Below are 16,389 nucleotides of genomic sequence, written 5' to 3' on the forward strand. Positions count from 1 at the left end.
TAGGCAGGCAAGGAGGCAGTACCATATTACCCCAGCAATGGTTTTTTACAAAGCCCTTAGCATTTAAAAAGCACTCATGGACAGTAAAGAATTACAGATATGCAATAAAGACAAATCTAGATGAGTGATAGTGTTGAATAAATGTATGTAGGCTTGGAAGAGAGAAGAAAAAGAATATAGAGAGTTGGAAAATAAGTAAATTGTTTTTAAAAAGTCTTTAAAGAGACAGAGTACAGACGGTCATAGATTAAAAGAATAGACAATAAAAACAAATATTATAAAGTAATAAAGTAAAAACAAGCCACATAAAGATGGACTATACACTACATGAAGAGTCTAAATTGTATATATTATTGTGTTATCTTTGAATTTTTTGACTGTGAAGGAGCTAAGTATACAGAGACATTTCATTGTAAGGACTGCTAAACTAATCCAACGTAAAGGTATCTTGATTCCAAACTTTGAGTCTAAGGATATGTTGCTTTGGAAAAGAGGTTCTTCTTTTGTTTTCACACAACATGAGAACCTGTGGATTGCTTCCAGACCAATATGATTTGATGGAACAAGATCCCTTACAAAGTTGCTGGAAACGTCCCCCACAAAGAAAATACTTTGCCCAATAAACAGCAGGAAGCAGTTTGGAGAAACTACACCCATATTCCCAAATATTGTCTATAAATGTTTGTTTATATTTAAAGGGAAATATGCTATAAATATTTGCATTGGTATAGAGCTTGGTTTATTGATACAAATTTAAGGTCAATTATGTTATATGTATATGTATTTCTGATCTTGATTAAGGTATTGTGTTTGTGAAGCTCATTTAAAAATGTAATGTATAATTAAGAAATATAAGTTAATAGATACTCATCTATAATAGTCAAGCTTGTAGTAATGTCAGTTAAATTTTCTAGATTATAGAGGTATATTTCAGTTATATAGGTATTCTTCAAATATTTCAGAGACCTTCAGAATATGGCATTTAAAATGTTTTAATAACTTAGGACTTTTAATGACAACGAGACACATCTGCTCCTGACAGCATCAATTACTTCAAGAGGAAGATGGGCATCAAAAAAGCTCCTAATGGAGTTTGTTAGCCATTTGGGCAAGAAACTTCTCTTGCCTAGACTGCTTAATTGGACATGCAGGACCCACAGAAAAATGACTATTAAACTTGCCTAAAGGTAAAATGACCCTTTGGGGTTCCTGCTTCATGAAAGAGTCTGTGAGACATTTTGCAGGATATGAAAGAAAGTGACTGAACTGTCCTTGAAATTTCCTTTTTTATGGAAAAGTTTGCCAGATACTATGGGCCTGTAGGCTGAATATGGATGCCCCAATGGTACTGAAGAACTTTGGGTAACTCTCCAGGCAGCAAGATGTCTCTGTAATTTCTAAAGTTTTAGAAGATGCTTACAATGCACTTACTGTTTACTTAGGTAATATTATATCCTTCTGGAGCTTTTGATGGAGTTAAAGAGTATATAGTGCCGGGCGATGGTGGCTCACGCCTTTAATCCCAGCACTCGGGAGGCAGAGGCAGGCGGATCTCTGTGAGTTCGAGACCAGCCTGGTCTACAGAGCTAGTTCCAGGACAGGCTCCACAGCCACAGAGAAACCCTGTCTCGAAAAACCAAAAAAAAAAAAAGTATATAGTAATAACACTGCTTTCCTTAGTTATGATGAAAAATAGATATAAATATTGTAACTGTAATTCTTGCTTGATAACTTTTCTGTTATATGTAATTTTACTGTGTTAAAATTAAAGCCTTCATTTTTGTTTAAACAGAAAAGGGGAAATGGTGTGTGAGGTCCTTCTGTCTATGTTTTGCTTTTATTGGCTAATGAATAAAGAACTGTCTTGACCTATAGCATGGGAGGAGGAGGGCGGAATCAGATAGACATGATGGATCTGCTGCCAGGGTCAGACGTGCTGAAATTTTGCTGGTAGGCCATGACCTCATGGTGATACACAGATTGATGGTGATGGGTTAAATTAATATGTAAGAGTTAGCCAATAAGAAGTTAGAGCTAATGGGCCAAACAGTGATTTAATTAATACAGTCTCTGTGTGATTATTTTGGATCTAAACTAGTTGGGTGGCTGGGAATGAATAGTGGCTCACACACACACACACACACACACACACACACACGCACGCACACACACATACATATTCAACTGTTAACATTGGTTGAAAATTATGGAACTTGGAATTCTGTACCTCTGGCTTTCCATAAGATAACCCATAAGGAATTGACAGCGTCACATTGGTTTGGCTCTTTCTGTTTGGAAAGTCAAAGAATTGATTGACTGTTTAAAATAATGAAAGTAGCACCTCCTACACAGTCTCAGAGGTGAAATCTAAAATGTGAAACATTTACAAAGGCACAATCTGATCTTGCACATGAAGGAGTCTGAAGTTGATAATCCAGCTGGGAATGTTCTCTTATTGTTTTTATTTTCTTCTTCTTGAGCATTCTTCCAGATCAGCTGTTGTGGGCACCTTGGTGTTCCCTGAGCAGGGATTTCAAATGACTGCATAACTGATTGTTCTTAAACTAAATTGTGTGTAAAAAGTCTTGGGAATTTTATCTCATAGAAAATAAATAGTATTCTTTTAGGGCCAATATTTTTTTCTATATTCACTTAGAATATTTGTATTATAAGTCAAGTTAGGTTGAAATTACTCAGGATTATTTTCTGAAAAAAATTTTTGTGACATTTTGGTCCATAGTCTTTTTGAAAAACAATGTTTTGGGTATTTTTTTTGAGAATTTCATACAGTTTATTTTTGTCATATTCTTTTCCTCCCCCAACTCCTCCTAGATCCTCCCTTACATTCCTACGCATCCAATTTCATGTTCTCTTTCTCAAAACAAAAGGACAAACAAAGACATGGAGTCCAGTTTGTGTTGACCAGCTTGAGCCATGGGGTCTGAGCATGGGGCCTGACCTGGAGTGTGATTAATATAGACACTTCACTCCATTGGAGAAAAAGGATTTTCCTTCTCTCAGCAGCTATCAATTATGAATAGCATCTTGACAAGGGGTGAGACTTAATGTCTACTTGTAAATCTCCATGCAGGGCTTTTGTTGGTTTGAGTTTACGCAGGTATTATGCACAATCTCATAGTTTCCAGGAGTTTACATGTGTATCTAACCTAACGTGTTCAGAAAACTGTTTCCTTGGGATCAGACATCACACCTAGCTCCTACAAATTTTCTTCCTGCTCTTCCATTAGATTCCTGAGCCTTGAGGGGAAGGGTTTGCTATCAACAGCCCATTTAGTACTGAGCATTCCAAAGACTCTTATTCTCTGCATGCTGTCCAGTTATTTGGAACTCTGGGTTCAGACTCTAAGAAGTCCTAGATCAGCACGGTGGGCTAGATGACTGATCTGGTCTGTGGATCTATCTGGTCTTAATGATCTCGGCAGAGTTTCAGGTGTATAGCAAAACCTGCCTTGATGACTGAAAATTCTTAGTCACTCATGACATTTGAAGTGAAGTATGGCTGGGCAGAAATCAAGGATATGTGGTATAAATATCTGTTATGAAATCACCCCATGTCTTCCTTCAGAAGTTTCTTTTGGGGGGGAACAAGACTTTGCATAGCTACTTCTCTAGCACCACAAAAAGATAAAATATTGCTCCCAATTGCCACACTTTATTTTTCTCTAAAAGGTTGTGTTCTAAGTCTTCTTCACAAAGCAGCATTGTGTTTCCCTCCTACTATAAACCATGGCTTAGTGAACAGAATGCTGGGAATTACTTTGGCCATGACTTAAAAGATACAGAAGCCAGGGGCCAGAAACCGATTTGGCAGTAAAGGATTTAGCTAATGAAACAACGTTCAGGAATTAGTCCTGGGTCAGATCCATTGAAGCGAATTATTCACATATTATACTTTGTCATCTTCATCTGAATAACAGTCCTCTTTGCTATGAGGATTTCATGGCATTTTTCTAGCTTTTAGTTCATAAAGAGTAATATATTCATTAATGTTAAAAACTTTTTAGATGCTAAAATTTTCAGATTTTGTAAGTGGTAATGTGAGGTTTCAGGTAAGTCTTCAATTACTTTCTGGAAGCACCCGGTTTCTAGAGCTTATTAGACAATTAGAGTCTTGTATTAGTATTAATGATCACAGGCCATCTCTGCAAAAGTTTAGAGATGAAGTCACTTTTTACTGGCAAATTGTTATCAGCATTAAGTCATAGTAGAGCGCTAATGTTCAAATACCTCCAAGCACTATTTGAAGCACAAGATCCTACTTTTCAGCCTGAAATTATAGCCAATGCTGACATTGGTGAAGGAATGATGATGTTATTACTTTCCAAAAAATATGAAAAATGACAGAAAGCAATAGACATCACTTATTTGTGGAACACAAAATAAAGGATGAAAGAATTACAAATAGTTCTTGCCTCTTCTATGGCATTTTTAACCTACCATTTGATATTAACATTCATGAAGAGATCTCTATAATTCTCTGAAGCCCAGGAGCAATATCCCTTCCCATTCAGGCAATCCATCACTTTGAAAGGTGAGCAGATAATAGGAACGTATGTTCCATTTATCGTTCTCTGCCAGTAGAGGAACTGACAGTCATATTGAAACTCTCTAATACCTCACTTCAAATGTAGGAGTGGTCTGATTATTTACCCAAGTTGCTAGGGTGTGGTCAGCATCTTTCCTCTCCAAAGTATAGACAACAAAATTGGGAAGGTCCTTCCATCTGTCTTGTTTGTTACCAAAATGAAATTGTAAGTAAGTATGATATGTATGTGAGGTGGAAGGTTTGGAAAATAGTAGCTTTGTTTTATATAGGAGTATGTATCTATTGAAATCACTACCACCATCAACATTGGGAAGTCCTAGTTAATTTTGAGCTTGTATTGTTTCTGGAAAAATGGTCTTTATTACTGAAGTAATCACTAACAAGACATGGACTATTCATTGCAGTCTGGAAAGAGTATGTTTTCATAAAATCATATTGCCAGGGTCTAATACTTAATATATCACAAGACTATCAAAGTTGTGCTATGAGTCATTAAGATCAGAAACGTAATAGGGTCTCTAAATGAAAACTTTCATTACATTCATTCTTTTTTATTTTACTATTTATTTTTATTTGCCTATTTAAAAATATTTCTTATGAATTTTCTTAGTTTTCTTACTATAATACCATCACATTTTAGAAACTATAATTAACCATGTGGTTTTCAGAATAAATCTTTTCTATAATTGTTTTTAATTGAGCTATATATTTTTCTCTGCTTCTCTCTCTTCCTCTCCCCTTCCCTTCTACCCTCTCCCATGGTCCTCATGCTCCCAGTTTACTCAGGAGATCTTGTCTTTTTCTACTTCTCATGTAGATTAAATCCATGTATGTCTCTGTTAGGGTCCTCATTGTTGTCTAGGTTCTCTGGGATTGTGAATTGCAGGCTGGTTTTTCTTTGCGTTATGTCTGAAAGCTACTTATGAGTGAGTACAAATATTTGTCTTTCTGGGTCTGGGTTACCTCACTCAATATGATGTTTTCTAGATCCATCTATTTGCCCGTAAATTTCAAGGTATCATTATTTTTTCTGCTGTGCAGTACTCCATTGTGTAAACGTACCGCATTTTCCTTATCCATTTATCAGTTGAGGGGCATTTAGGAGGTTCTTACTATAACAAATAATGCTGCTATGAACATAGTTGAGCACATGTCCTTGTCATATGGTTTAGCATCCTTTGGTTATATACCCAAAAGTGGTTTTGCTGGGTCTTGAAGAAGGTTGTTTCCTAATTTTCTGAGAAACTGCAGCACTGATATCCAAAGAAGCTGTACCAGTTTGCACTCCCCTGCCCCCAGCAATACAATCATGTTCCCTTTATCTCAATCTTCTCCAGCATAAGTTATCATCAGTGGTTTTGATCTTGGCCATTCTTATAGATGTAAGATGGAATCTCAAAGTTGTTTCGATTTGCATTTTTCTGATGACTAAGGATGTTGAGCATTTCCTTAAGTGTCTTTCATTCATTTTAGATTCCTCTACTGAGAGTTGTATGTTTAGATCTGTACCCCATTGTTTTTATTGGATTATTTGTTCTTTTGATGACCAATTTCTTGAGTTCTTTGTATATTTTGGAGATCAGCCCTCTGGCTGATGTGGGGTTAGTGAAGATGTTTTCTCATTCTGTAGGTTGCTGTTTTGTCTTGTTGACCACATCCTTTGCTTTAGAGAAGCTTCTTAGTTTCAGGAGGTCCCATTTATTGATGTTATCAGTGTCTGTGCTACTGGGGTTATATTCAGGATATGGTCTCATTTGCCAGTGCATTCAAATGTACTTTCTACGTTCTCTTCTATGAAATTCAGTGTGGTTGGTCTTATGCTGAGGTCTTAGATCCATCTGGACTTGAGTTTTGTGCATGGTGATAGATATGGCTCTATTTTCATTCTTCTACATGTTGATATCCAGTTATGCCAGCACCATTTGTTGAATGTGTTTTCTTTTTTCCCATTTTATATTTTTGGTTCTTTGTCAAAAACAGGTGTTCATAGGTCTTCAGTTTGGTTCTATTGGTCCTCCGTTCTGTTTTTATGCCAATAACAGGCTGTTTTCAGTACTGTAGCTCTATAGTAGAGTTTGAAGTTAGGGATTGTGATGCCTCCAGAAGTTCCCTTAATGTAAAGAACTGTTTTGGCTAATTTGAGTTTTTTGCTTTTCCATCTGTAGTTGAGTACTGTTTTTTTGAGGTTTGTGAAGAATTTTGTTGGGATTTTGATGGGCATTGCATTGAATCTGTAGATTGCTTTTGGTAAGATTGCCATTTTTACTATGTTAATTCTACCTACCCAAAAGCATGGCAGATCTTTCTGTTTTCTGGTGTCTTCTTCAATTTCTTTCTTCAAAGATTTAAAGTTCTTGTCATATAGGTCTTCCACTTGTTTGGTTAGAGTTACTCCACATTATCTTATGTTAGTTGCAGCTATTGTGAAGTGTGATGTCCCTGATTTCTTTCCCAGCCCATTTATCATCTGTGTAAAGGAAGATTACTGATTTTTTTGAGTTAATCTTCTATCTTGTTACATGACTGAAAGTGTTTATGAGTTGTAGAAGTTCTTTGGTAGAATTTTTGGCGTCACTTATGTAAACTATCATATCATCAGCAAATAGTGAGAGTTTGACTTTTTCTTTTCCAATTTATATCCCCTTAATTTCCTTTTGTTGTCCTATTGCTCTAGCTAGAATCTCAAGTACTGTATTGAATAAATATGGAGAAAGTAGACAGCCTTGTCTTGTTCCTGATTTCAGTGAAACCACTTAGCGTTTCCATTTAGATTGATGTTGGCTGTTGACTTGCTGTATATTGCCTCTGTTATGTTTAGCTATATTCTTTATATCCCTGCTCTCTCCAAGACATTTACCATGAAGGAATGTTGCATTTTGTTAAGGGCTTTTTCAGTATCTTATGAGATGATCATGTGTTGTTTTTTTCAGCTTGTTTATATGGTGGATTACTTTAACAAATTTTTGTATGTTGAACCATCCCTTCATCCCTGAGATAAAGCTGACTTGATTATGGTGGGATGATTTTTTTTGATGTGTTCTTAGATTTGTATGTAATTCTCTTTCTTAGTAACATCTTTGTGTGGTAATCTATCAGGGTAATTGTGGAGTCATAAAAAGAGTTTGACAATGTATCATTGGTTTCTATTTTGTGGAATAATTTTAGGAGTATTGGTATTAGTTCTTATTTGAAAATCTTGTAGAATTCTCTACTGAAACCATCTGTCCCTGGCTGCTTTTTGGTTGGGAGACTTTTGATGACTGGTTTTATTTTTGTAGTAGTTACAGGCCTATTTAATTTGTTTTTCTGATCTTGATTTAATTTTGATAAGTGATATATATTGAGAAAGTTGTCCATTTCCTTTAAATTTTCCAATTTTATGGAGTACAGATTTTCAAAATATGACCTAATAAGTCTCTGGATTTTCTCCATGTTTGTTATTATGCCCCCTTTTTAATTCCGATTTTGTTAAATTGGACATTTTCTCTTTGCCTTTTGATTAGTTTGGATAAATGTTTGTCTACTTTGTTGATTTTACTAAAGAACCATGTCTTTGTCTCACTGATTCTTTGAATTGTCTTCTTTATTTCTATTTTGTTGATTTCTGTTCTCAACTGGATTATTTCCTGCCATTAAGTAGTCCTGGGTGAGTTTGCTTCTTTTTGTTCTAGAGTTTTCAGGTGTTCTTTTAACTCACAAGTGTGGGATTTTTCCAGCGTCTTTATGTAGGCATTTAGTGCTATGAACTTTTTTTTAAACACTGCATTCATTTTGTCCCATAAATTTGGGAATGTTGTGTGGTCATTCTCATTGAATTTTAGGAAGTGTTTAATTTCTTTCTTTATATTTTCCTTGACCCATTGATAATTCAGGTAAGCATTGTTTAATTTTCATGTGTTTGTGAGTTTTCTAATTTTAAGCCACGGTGATCTGATAAGATACTTGGGGTTGCACTTGGGAGGCAGAGGCAGGCGGATCTCTGTGAGTTCGAGACCAGCCTGGTCTACAAGAGCTAGTTCCAGGACAGGCTCCAAAACCACGGAGAAACCCTGTCTCGAAAAAACAAAACAAAACAAAAAAGATACTTGGGGTTAATTCATTTTTTTTTGTACCTGTTGAGGTTTGCTTTGTTATTTAGTATGTAGTCAATTTTTGAGAGGGTTCCATGAGGTGCTGAAAAGAAGGTATATTATTTATGTTTGGATGGAATGTTCTATAGATGACTGTTAAGTCCATTTGAGTCATAACATATGTTAGTTCCCTTATTTTTCTTTTAATTTCTGTCTCACAGATCTTTCCAGTGGTGATAGTGGGGTGTTGAAGTCTCCCATTATTAGTGTGTGTGGTATAATGCGTGATTTAAGATTTGGTAGTATTTCTTTTACATGTGAGGGTGCCCTTGTATTTGTGGCATAGACATTCAGTATTGAGATATCCTCTTGATAGATTTTTTTCCTGTGACTAATATGCAATGACCTTCTCTGTCTCTTTTGATTGATTTTAGTTTTAAGTCTATTTTGTTAGATATTAGGATAGCTATACCTGCTTGTTTCTTAGCTCTATTTGATTGGAAATTTTATCCCAACCCTTTACTCTGAGGCGATGTCTGTCTTTGAGGTTGAGGTGACTTTCTTGTATGCAGCAGAAGGATAGATTCTGTTTTCATATCCAATCTGTTAGCCTGTATCCTTTATAGGTTTGTTGAGTCCATTTATATTAAGGGATATTAATGACCAGTGATAGCTAGTTCCTGTTATTTTAGTTTTTGTTGGTGGTGATGTTATTGTGTGTGTTTTCCTCCTTTGGTATTTGCTGCTGTGAGATCTTCTATTGTCTGTGTTTTTGTGAATGCAGTTAACTTCCTTTGTGTAGGGCTGGTCTTGTGGCTAGGTATTGGTTATATCTGGTTCTTTCATGGAATATCTTGTTTTGTCTGTCTATGGTGATTGAAAATTTGTTGGGTATAGTAGTCTGGGCTGAAGTTTGAGGTCTCTTAATGTCTGCATAACAGTTTCTATGATTTTTTGAGTATATTTTCTCGGATTTTCTGTTGGACTTCTCCTTCTTCTATTTCTATTATTCTCACCTTTGGTCTGTTCATGGTATTCCATATTTCTGAATATTTTGTGTTAAGTTGTTATATTTAATGTTTTCTTTGATCAACGAGACTATTTCCTCTATTGTATCTTCAGCTTTTGAGATTCTCTCTTCCATCTCTTGTATTCTGCTGTTTATATTTGCATTTGTGGTTCCTGATGGTTTTGTCACATTTTCCATTTCCATAATTCACTCAATTTGTGTTTTCTTTATTGTGGCTATTTTGGTTTTCAAGTCTTGAATCATTTCTTTCATCGGGTTGATCTCTTTGTCTTGATTTTCTTTAAGGGATTTGTTGATTTCTTTCAATTTTTTGTTTATCTTTTCCTCCATTTCTTTGAGGAAATTTTAAATTTCCTCTTTAATGGCCTCAAATATTCTCCTAAAGTTATTTTTTAGGTCATTTTCTTCTGCTTCATGTATATTTGTATGTTCAACTTGCTGTTGTTGAACTAGTTGCCACTAGTTTTTGTTGGTATCGTGTTGCTTTTTGTTGTGTTGTGTTGTGTGTGCTTTTACTTTGTCTATCCATCTTTTCCCTCTGATTGGTGTAGTTGGGGCTGTGTCTATGGTGATCAATCTTCCCGGTGCCAGTGGATTCAAGACTCAGATGGTTGCTACTCATGGTACAGCCAGGACCACAGTTCCAGTCACCCTGGAAGTCATTCGGTGTTACTGGAGGTTCCTCAGCACTCCCATGGGTTGTTCTGCAATCCTGGAGGTTGTTCAGGCCTTCTCCTGTAGTAGGAGCTGCGGGATGCATTCCTGCCACCCTGCTTCCAGCTGCCTGGCTAGCTTATGCCCTGAAATAACAACACACAAATTGTATTCATTTAAACACTGCTTTGCCCATTAGTTTCTAGCCTCTTCTTGGCTAACTCTCATATCTTGTTTTACCCATTTCTAATAATCTGTGTAGCGCCAAGAGGCAGTAGCTTGCCAGGAAAATTCTAGCCTATGTCCATCTTGGGTTGGAGCTTCATCACGTCTCCATGGAGAGGAGAGGCATGGCATCTGAGCTCACTTCCCTTCTTCCCAGCATTCTGTTCTGTCTACTCCACCTGCCCAATTTTCTGACCTATCAGACCAAGAAGTTTTCTTTATTGATTAACCAATGAAACAAAGATTGACAAATGACCTTCCCACCTTCTTCTCAACCTCAAAGACAGATATGGGCATTCATTCTCCCATGGAGGTTGCTTGCTTGGAGCTGCTCCTGCTGAAGTCATTGCCTTGGGTCTGCTCTGGCAGAGGTCACTGGCTCAGGCTTGCTCCCTGGGAGATTCCTGACTCATGCCTGGTCGCACAGAAGTCTCCAGTTCTGGCTTGTCTTCTTGGTAGTTGTTCCCTTATACCTGCTGTATGGTGGTTGCTGCCTTGGGCATGTTCCATTGGCAGTTATGCCTTATACCTGCTCCTTTGGAGGTTGCTGCCTCAGGACTGCACTGGCAGAGGTTGCTGGCTCAGGCCTGTTCCAGCAGATGTCCCTGGTTTGGGCCTGTTCCTGTGGAGGTCCCAGACTTGGGCCCGGTTCCGTAGAGGTCTCTGACTCAGGTTAGCTTCTTTGGAGGTCCTTGACTTGGGTCTGGTCCTGCAGAGGTTCCTGGTTTGGGCCTTTCAAAAGAAATCTTAAGCAAGTAAGGAAGTGGATGCCCCATAAGATGGAGTCCACGTGATTTGTTATGAAGTATTAGAGCCAGTGTTCAAACTAATTTCTATCTATTTTGTGGGCTCTGTGATGTTTCCTCATTCCTAAACTATTGTCAAAGAATATTAATTCTATTTTTACTGGAAAAAGTCACCACCTAGGAAAAAGTCCTAATATGTCTACATCGAGGAGCTTACTGTAGTATATTGAACACTGACGATCGAATGAAGTGGAAATAGTTCTGATGTTTTGAAAGCAACTTTATAGTTGGAGTATCTTGTTCAATGACTAAAACATACTATAATATCATAAAGAGACTTGGGAACACTGACAGTGGAGCCTCTAACTGTCTGCAGAGTCTTGGAAACTTCACAGAATGAGAAACATTTAAAGTAGGCCTTGAAAAGTAAGTAGGAATTTGTGCTGAAATAAGTCTTTGCAATATAATTATAAAGTATGACCCTGGGCAAGCTAATTATATTTTTCAGATTCTCAAATGTTCTGAAGGTGAAATGAGATTTGAAATCACTTGCGCACTTTCAGATGGTAGGCTAGGATTATTTCCAAGAAGCATAAAAATAACACTCTTAAGGAGAGAAAACAAGGACTAGTCTATTGGAAAAGTAAGATACTGTGAGGATTATCATTGACAGTCAGCTTGAAAAGATCTGAAATCACCTAACTAGTGGTGTACCAGTTTTTAAATTGCTGTGATAAACATAATTACCACATACAACTCGATAATGAGAAGTAATATTTCACTTTATGTTTCCATGTCACAATTCATTATTGAAGTTAGTCAGGACAGGAGCTAAAGCAGGAATCTGGAAGTAGAAACTGGAGCATGAGCCAGAGAGAAATACTGCTTATCAGTTTGCTTCCTTGGGCGCATATTCATCTACCTTTCTTATATACCCCAAGACCACATGCTGAGGTGTGGTACTGACTTCTACAGACTGTACCCACCCATATCATTCTTTAATCAAGAAAATGCACCAAGATTTGCCTACAGGTTAGGTGAATCTGTTGGAGACATTTTCTCAATTGAATTTCCCTTTTCCCTGATGACTGTAGGCTGCATCAAACTCTCTCTCTCTCTCTCTCTCTCTCTCTCTCTCTCTCTCTCTCTCTCACACACACACACACACACACACACACACCCTAACCAGCACATCATATGCCATGGGTAGTATCCAAATATCCAAATGCACCCTTTTCATTCTTGACAAATAAAGCACTAGAGGCACAGACACTGGGTTATATGGTGTATTATGGGGGGGGTGGTATACATGCAAATGTGTATTTAGTTCATAATTAATTGTATAAAAGCATTCTCTTTGTGTCTAAGTTCTTTATAATGTCATTATTCAAAATGAAGAACAGTACTGTATCAAAGACTATCCAGTGCATTTGGATCATATCCATTCTTCACCCCATCTACCTCTACCTGGAACCCCTACATCCTTCTCTTAAGTTCATGTAATTTTCTTTTTCTTTTTTAATAATCAATTATGAAATTCAGTGGCTTAAATAATTAGCCATTTTTACTACTCATGAATATGCATGATCCATGTGGTTTAGTGAACTAATCTGAATTTTGCAGTATGTATGTGTATTTCCATTATCAGGTACTTATTTGTTAGGACAAAATTGAGATTATTTTTATACCGAGTAGGCAGTGGGATTAGCAGAGTTGTAATTTTTCAGCACAATTATCTGCATTAGGGCTACATTTTACTAATGGGAAAGAGTAAATTTCATTACATAAGTCAGATAAGGTAATGTGTGTGATTAAATTTCTTATTAAAAAGAGATGTGGTTGAGTATGTTTTTCTCATGCTTGTAACACAGAATTTAGGAAGGTGATGCAGAACGATCCTGAGATTGAGGCTAGCCTTAGATACAAACTAAGAAACTGTCTGATTTGGGAATGGGGAGAAAACAATAATGTCCTTGTTTATGTAGCCCATCAGTGGACGAGATCATTGTCTATGTGATTTTGCTTGAGAAGCTTCAGGAAGCCCCTTTGGAATAAGCATTCAGTCTTTGTGGGTTCATTGCCAAAGGTAGCATCTTTCTGAGAGTTTGACTAATTATCAACCAGTATTTTAGGACGTGAACAATGGCAATATGAGAGGATAAATGAAAGGTTAAGGGCACATAAGAAAGAGTGGCAAGGAAGATATTCAAGGATTTCATAGATTTTATGCTTAATAGGCACACTCCCCTGATGTCAGCCTTAGATTAGTTCTGGTTTTGGAATTCAATTTAAAAGGATGCCTAGAATGTTTAATGAGACAAATTGGATGGGTGGGATTGAAACTTTTAAAGTAAAAGTGAAGAGTCCTGGAGGAAACTGGAGGCTAGCTAATACCATAAAGCACGGCACTCTGGGAACATTTACAATTCTATTTTATTTTCTCAACTTTTGAATGGGAATTGTGTGTGTGTGTGATGATATGGACTTGGGTATTATACAGGAGAAAAGAAACACTGTTTCTTGTACCCTTCTACCAAATTATCTGATTGTAATTAATTTTATAACTATATTAAATCAGATTAGTCTTTCTTAAAAATTCTGCACCTTTTATGTGCTAATAGTGCAATTAGTCCAAATGCCATTTATAGTTATTCTGAAGCTAAAAACAATATTTAAACTAAATTTAAGTCTCAATTCAGGAGAAAAACTCATCACTCCATCCTGTTTATAATAAACTCATTCAAGTAAATGAGCAAATGATGAAAAATCCCTACCAGATTTTGGCTCATATATCTTAGCTGGTATGCTCTGGAAAACACAGGCAATTCTTAGAAACCTACAGTATGCTGAAAGCACCAGATTTCAGGGGACTGGACTGCTGAGAGACATCAGAGCATCTTTCATTGTTTTTGCCTACAGAGCAGTGTCAACAGGTTTAACACAATGAACTATACATCCAGCTTCTCTTCTGATTCTGCTGCAAACTGAGAAGATCTGAAGGCCTAAGAAGAGTTGTGTGACTAGGACTAAGGTGGAGCAAGATCCAAAGTGCAAAGTGATCCAAAACTTGATGACTGAACATCTCACTGTTCGTGGGCTGAAATGGCCAGGCATCTTTCTTGGAAATTAGGCAGCAGGTAAATTGATGTGTAATATGGAAAAGTAGTACAAACCACAAGGCTTTGGAATCAGATAGGCCTGTTTAAATTTGGGGTATACTCTGATCATTTATGTGACTTTCAATAAATGAATTAAATATCCCAAGTTTCTGTTCCCTCATTAGTAGGATAGAGGAAGGCATTTAGCCACCATTAATTCTGTGATATTTATATCATTAGCAGTTGGGACATCGTATTTCTTTCTCCCCCTTTCTTCTTTCTGCTATCCTACATGTTATGTCCCCATTTATTTCATTTCTTTCTTTTCTGAGTATGTGTACATGCTAATTAATATATGTGCAGAGTTGTATACATTTGTGTGTATGGGTACATATGCATGCGTGTGTGTGTGCGCACATATGGAAGTCAGAAATCAACCTTGTGTATTGGGTCTCTGGAGAGAATCTAATCTTGCCGGATTGCTTTATATGTGTGTAGTTTAGTCTTTGAAAAATTCATACACTTATACCATGTACTTAGAACTTATCTACTCCCAGATTTCCCTAACTTCCCCCAGATTCCCTTCAACCTGTTTCTCAACTTGATATCCTCTTTCAGAATTTTATTCATTGGTAATTTCATATATGTATACAATGAATTATATCTTATATCCACTTCCTACTATTCCCTCTATTTTCTCCTGGAAGTACTACATTCCTTTCAGCTTCGTGTCCTCCTTCCCCCTCTTCTTCTTTTGAAAAATATTATTCATAGAGTCGGGTTAGTGCTGCCCACATACACATAGAGGATGGGTGTGCAGCCATCCTCTAGAACCTGGGCAAGTAGTTAACAGTGACCACACACCCCAAACGAAAATAAGCACAGTTGCTGTGAGTTCATGAGTAGAATGGCCATGTTATGTCCAGATGAAAGCATTTCACAGCACTCCTCCCCATCTTGTAGTTCTTATATATTTTTTTTGTCCAACCTTGTTTTTATGGACAGGGTCTCTTACTTAGCAAGCGCTTGTAAAGTGGGCTAGGCTAGATGGCCAATGAGCCTTGAGGATCAACAGATATGAATCTCCTCAATATTGGGATTACATGTGCTCACCCAGCATGTTAGCAACACAAGCACCTTAATGATTAAACTATTTTCTCAGCTCGAACAGCTAGTTTTTGAACACTGTACCAGATGTCATTTGTCATCAGTCCATATTTTTGGATGCCTTTACTGTTTCTGTGCATATCACTTTTGGTATACTGCTGCTTGCAGAAACCAGTATCCCTGTTGTACTGTTAGAGGTTCGCCCCAAGGTTGTCAAATTCCACTTTGCTTAATGACCCAAAAGATCCTGATATTTGCTTACCTCTCCCTTCACACCTTTGGGAATCTTCAAAAAAATGCTCACAGGTAGGAAGAAATACATCTTCTAGCTACCACGTCTACTTACAGAGACAACTCTGCACAATGGCATAGATTTTCTGTAGAACCTCTGTGTGGGATTGAACTGCAGCTCCTATACTAAGAAATCAATATTTTATCCTTACATTTTTCTCCTTCTGCCTAGTTCCAATTTCTAGCCTCCTACGGAGTTCCGGGGAGTGTGCTTAATATCGCATTTTCATGTGAATATCACCTAAAAGTTTGCTTCTGGGTCCATTTCAGGTCATAGACCCCTGCCATATTCCATGTTGTTCTAGATGCTGAGAATGCATGGCCAAGTCTTGTTTTTCTCATGTTTCATCAACAAGAAATATTACAGTTAGAACCTGTGTTAAATAGGTTCCCACAATCAAGGCTATATTTTAGGAATTTGATAGCATTCTTCATTTCCTTTGTAATGGAATTGATATAGGCTTCAGAATAATGCCTCTAAATTTGTGCCCCTACTCATTTGTTTTTAACCTTTATAGGATTAGGTAGGCTGGTATGTAAAACTGACCACTGTTTCTTTTTTTTTCTTTTATTGAAGATAGACAGTTCTCATACAGTATAT

The sequence above is a fragment of the Alexandromys fortis genome, unplaced genomic scaffold (genome assembly GCF_014885135.2).
Source record: "Alexandromys fortis isolate MF-2015 unplaced genomic scaffold, M_Fortis_MF-2015_v1.1 scaffold_147, whole genome shotgun sequence".
Lineage (NCBI taxonomy): Eukaryota > Metazoa > Chordata > Mammalia > Rodentia > Cricetidae > Alexandromys > Alexandromys fortis.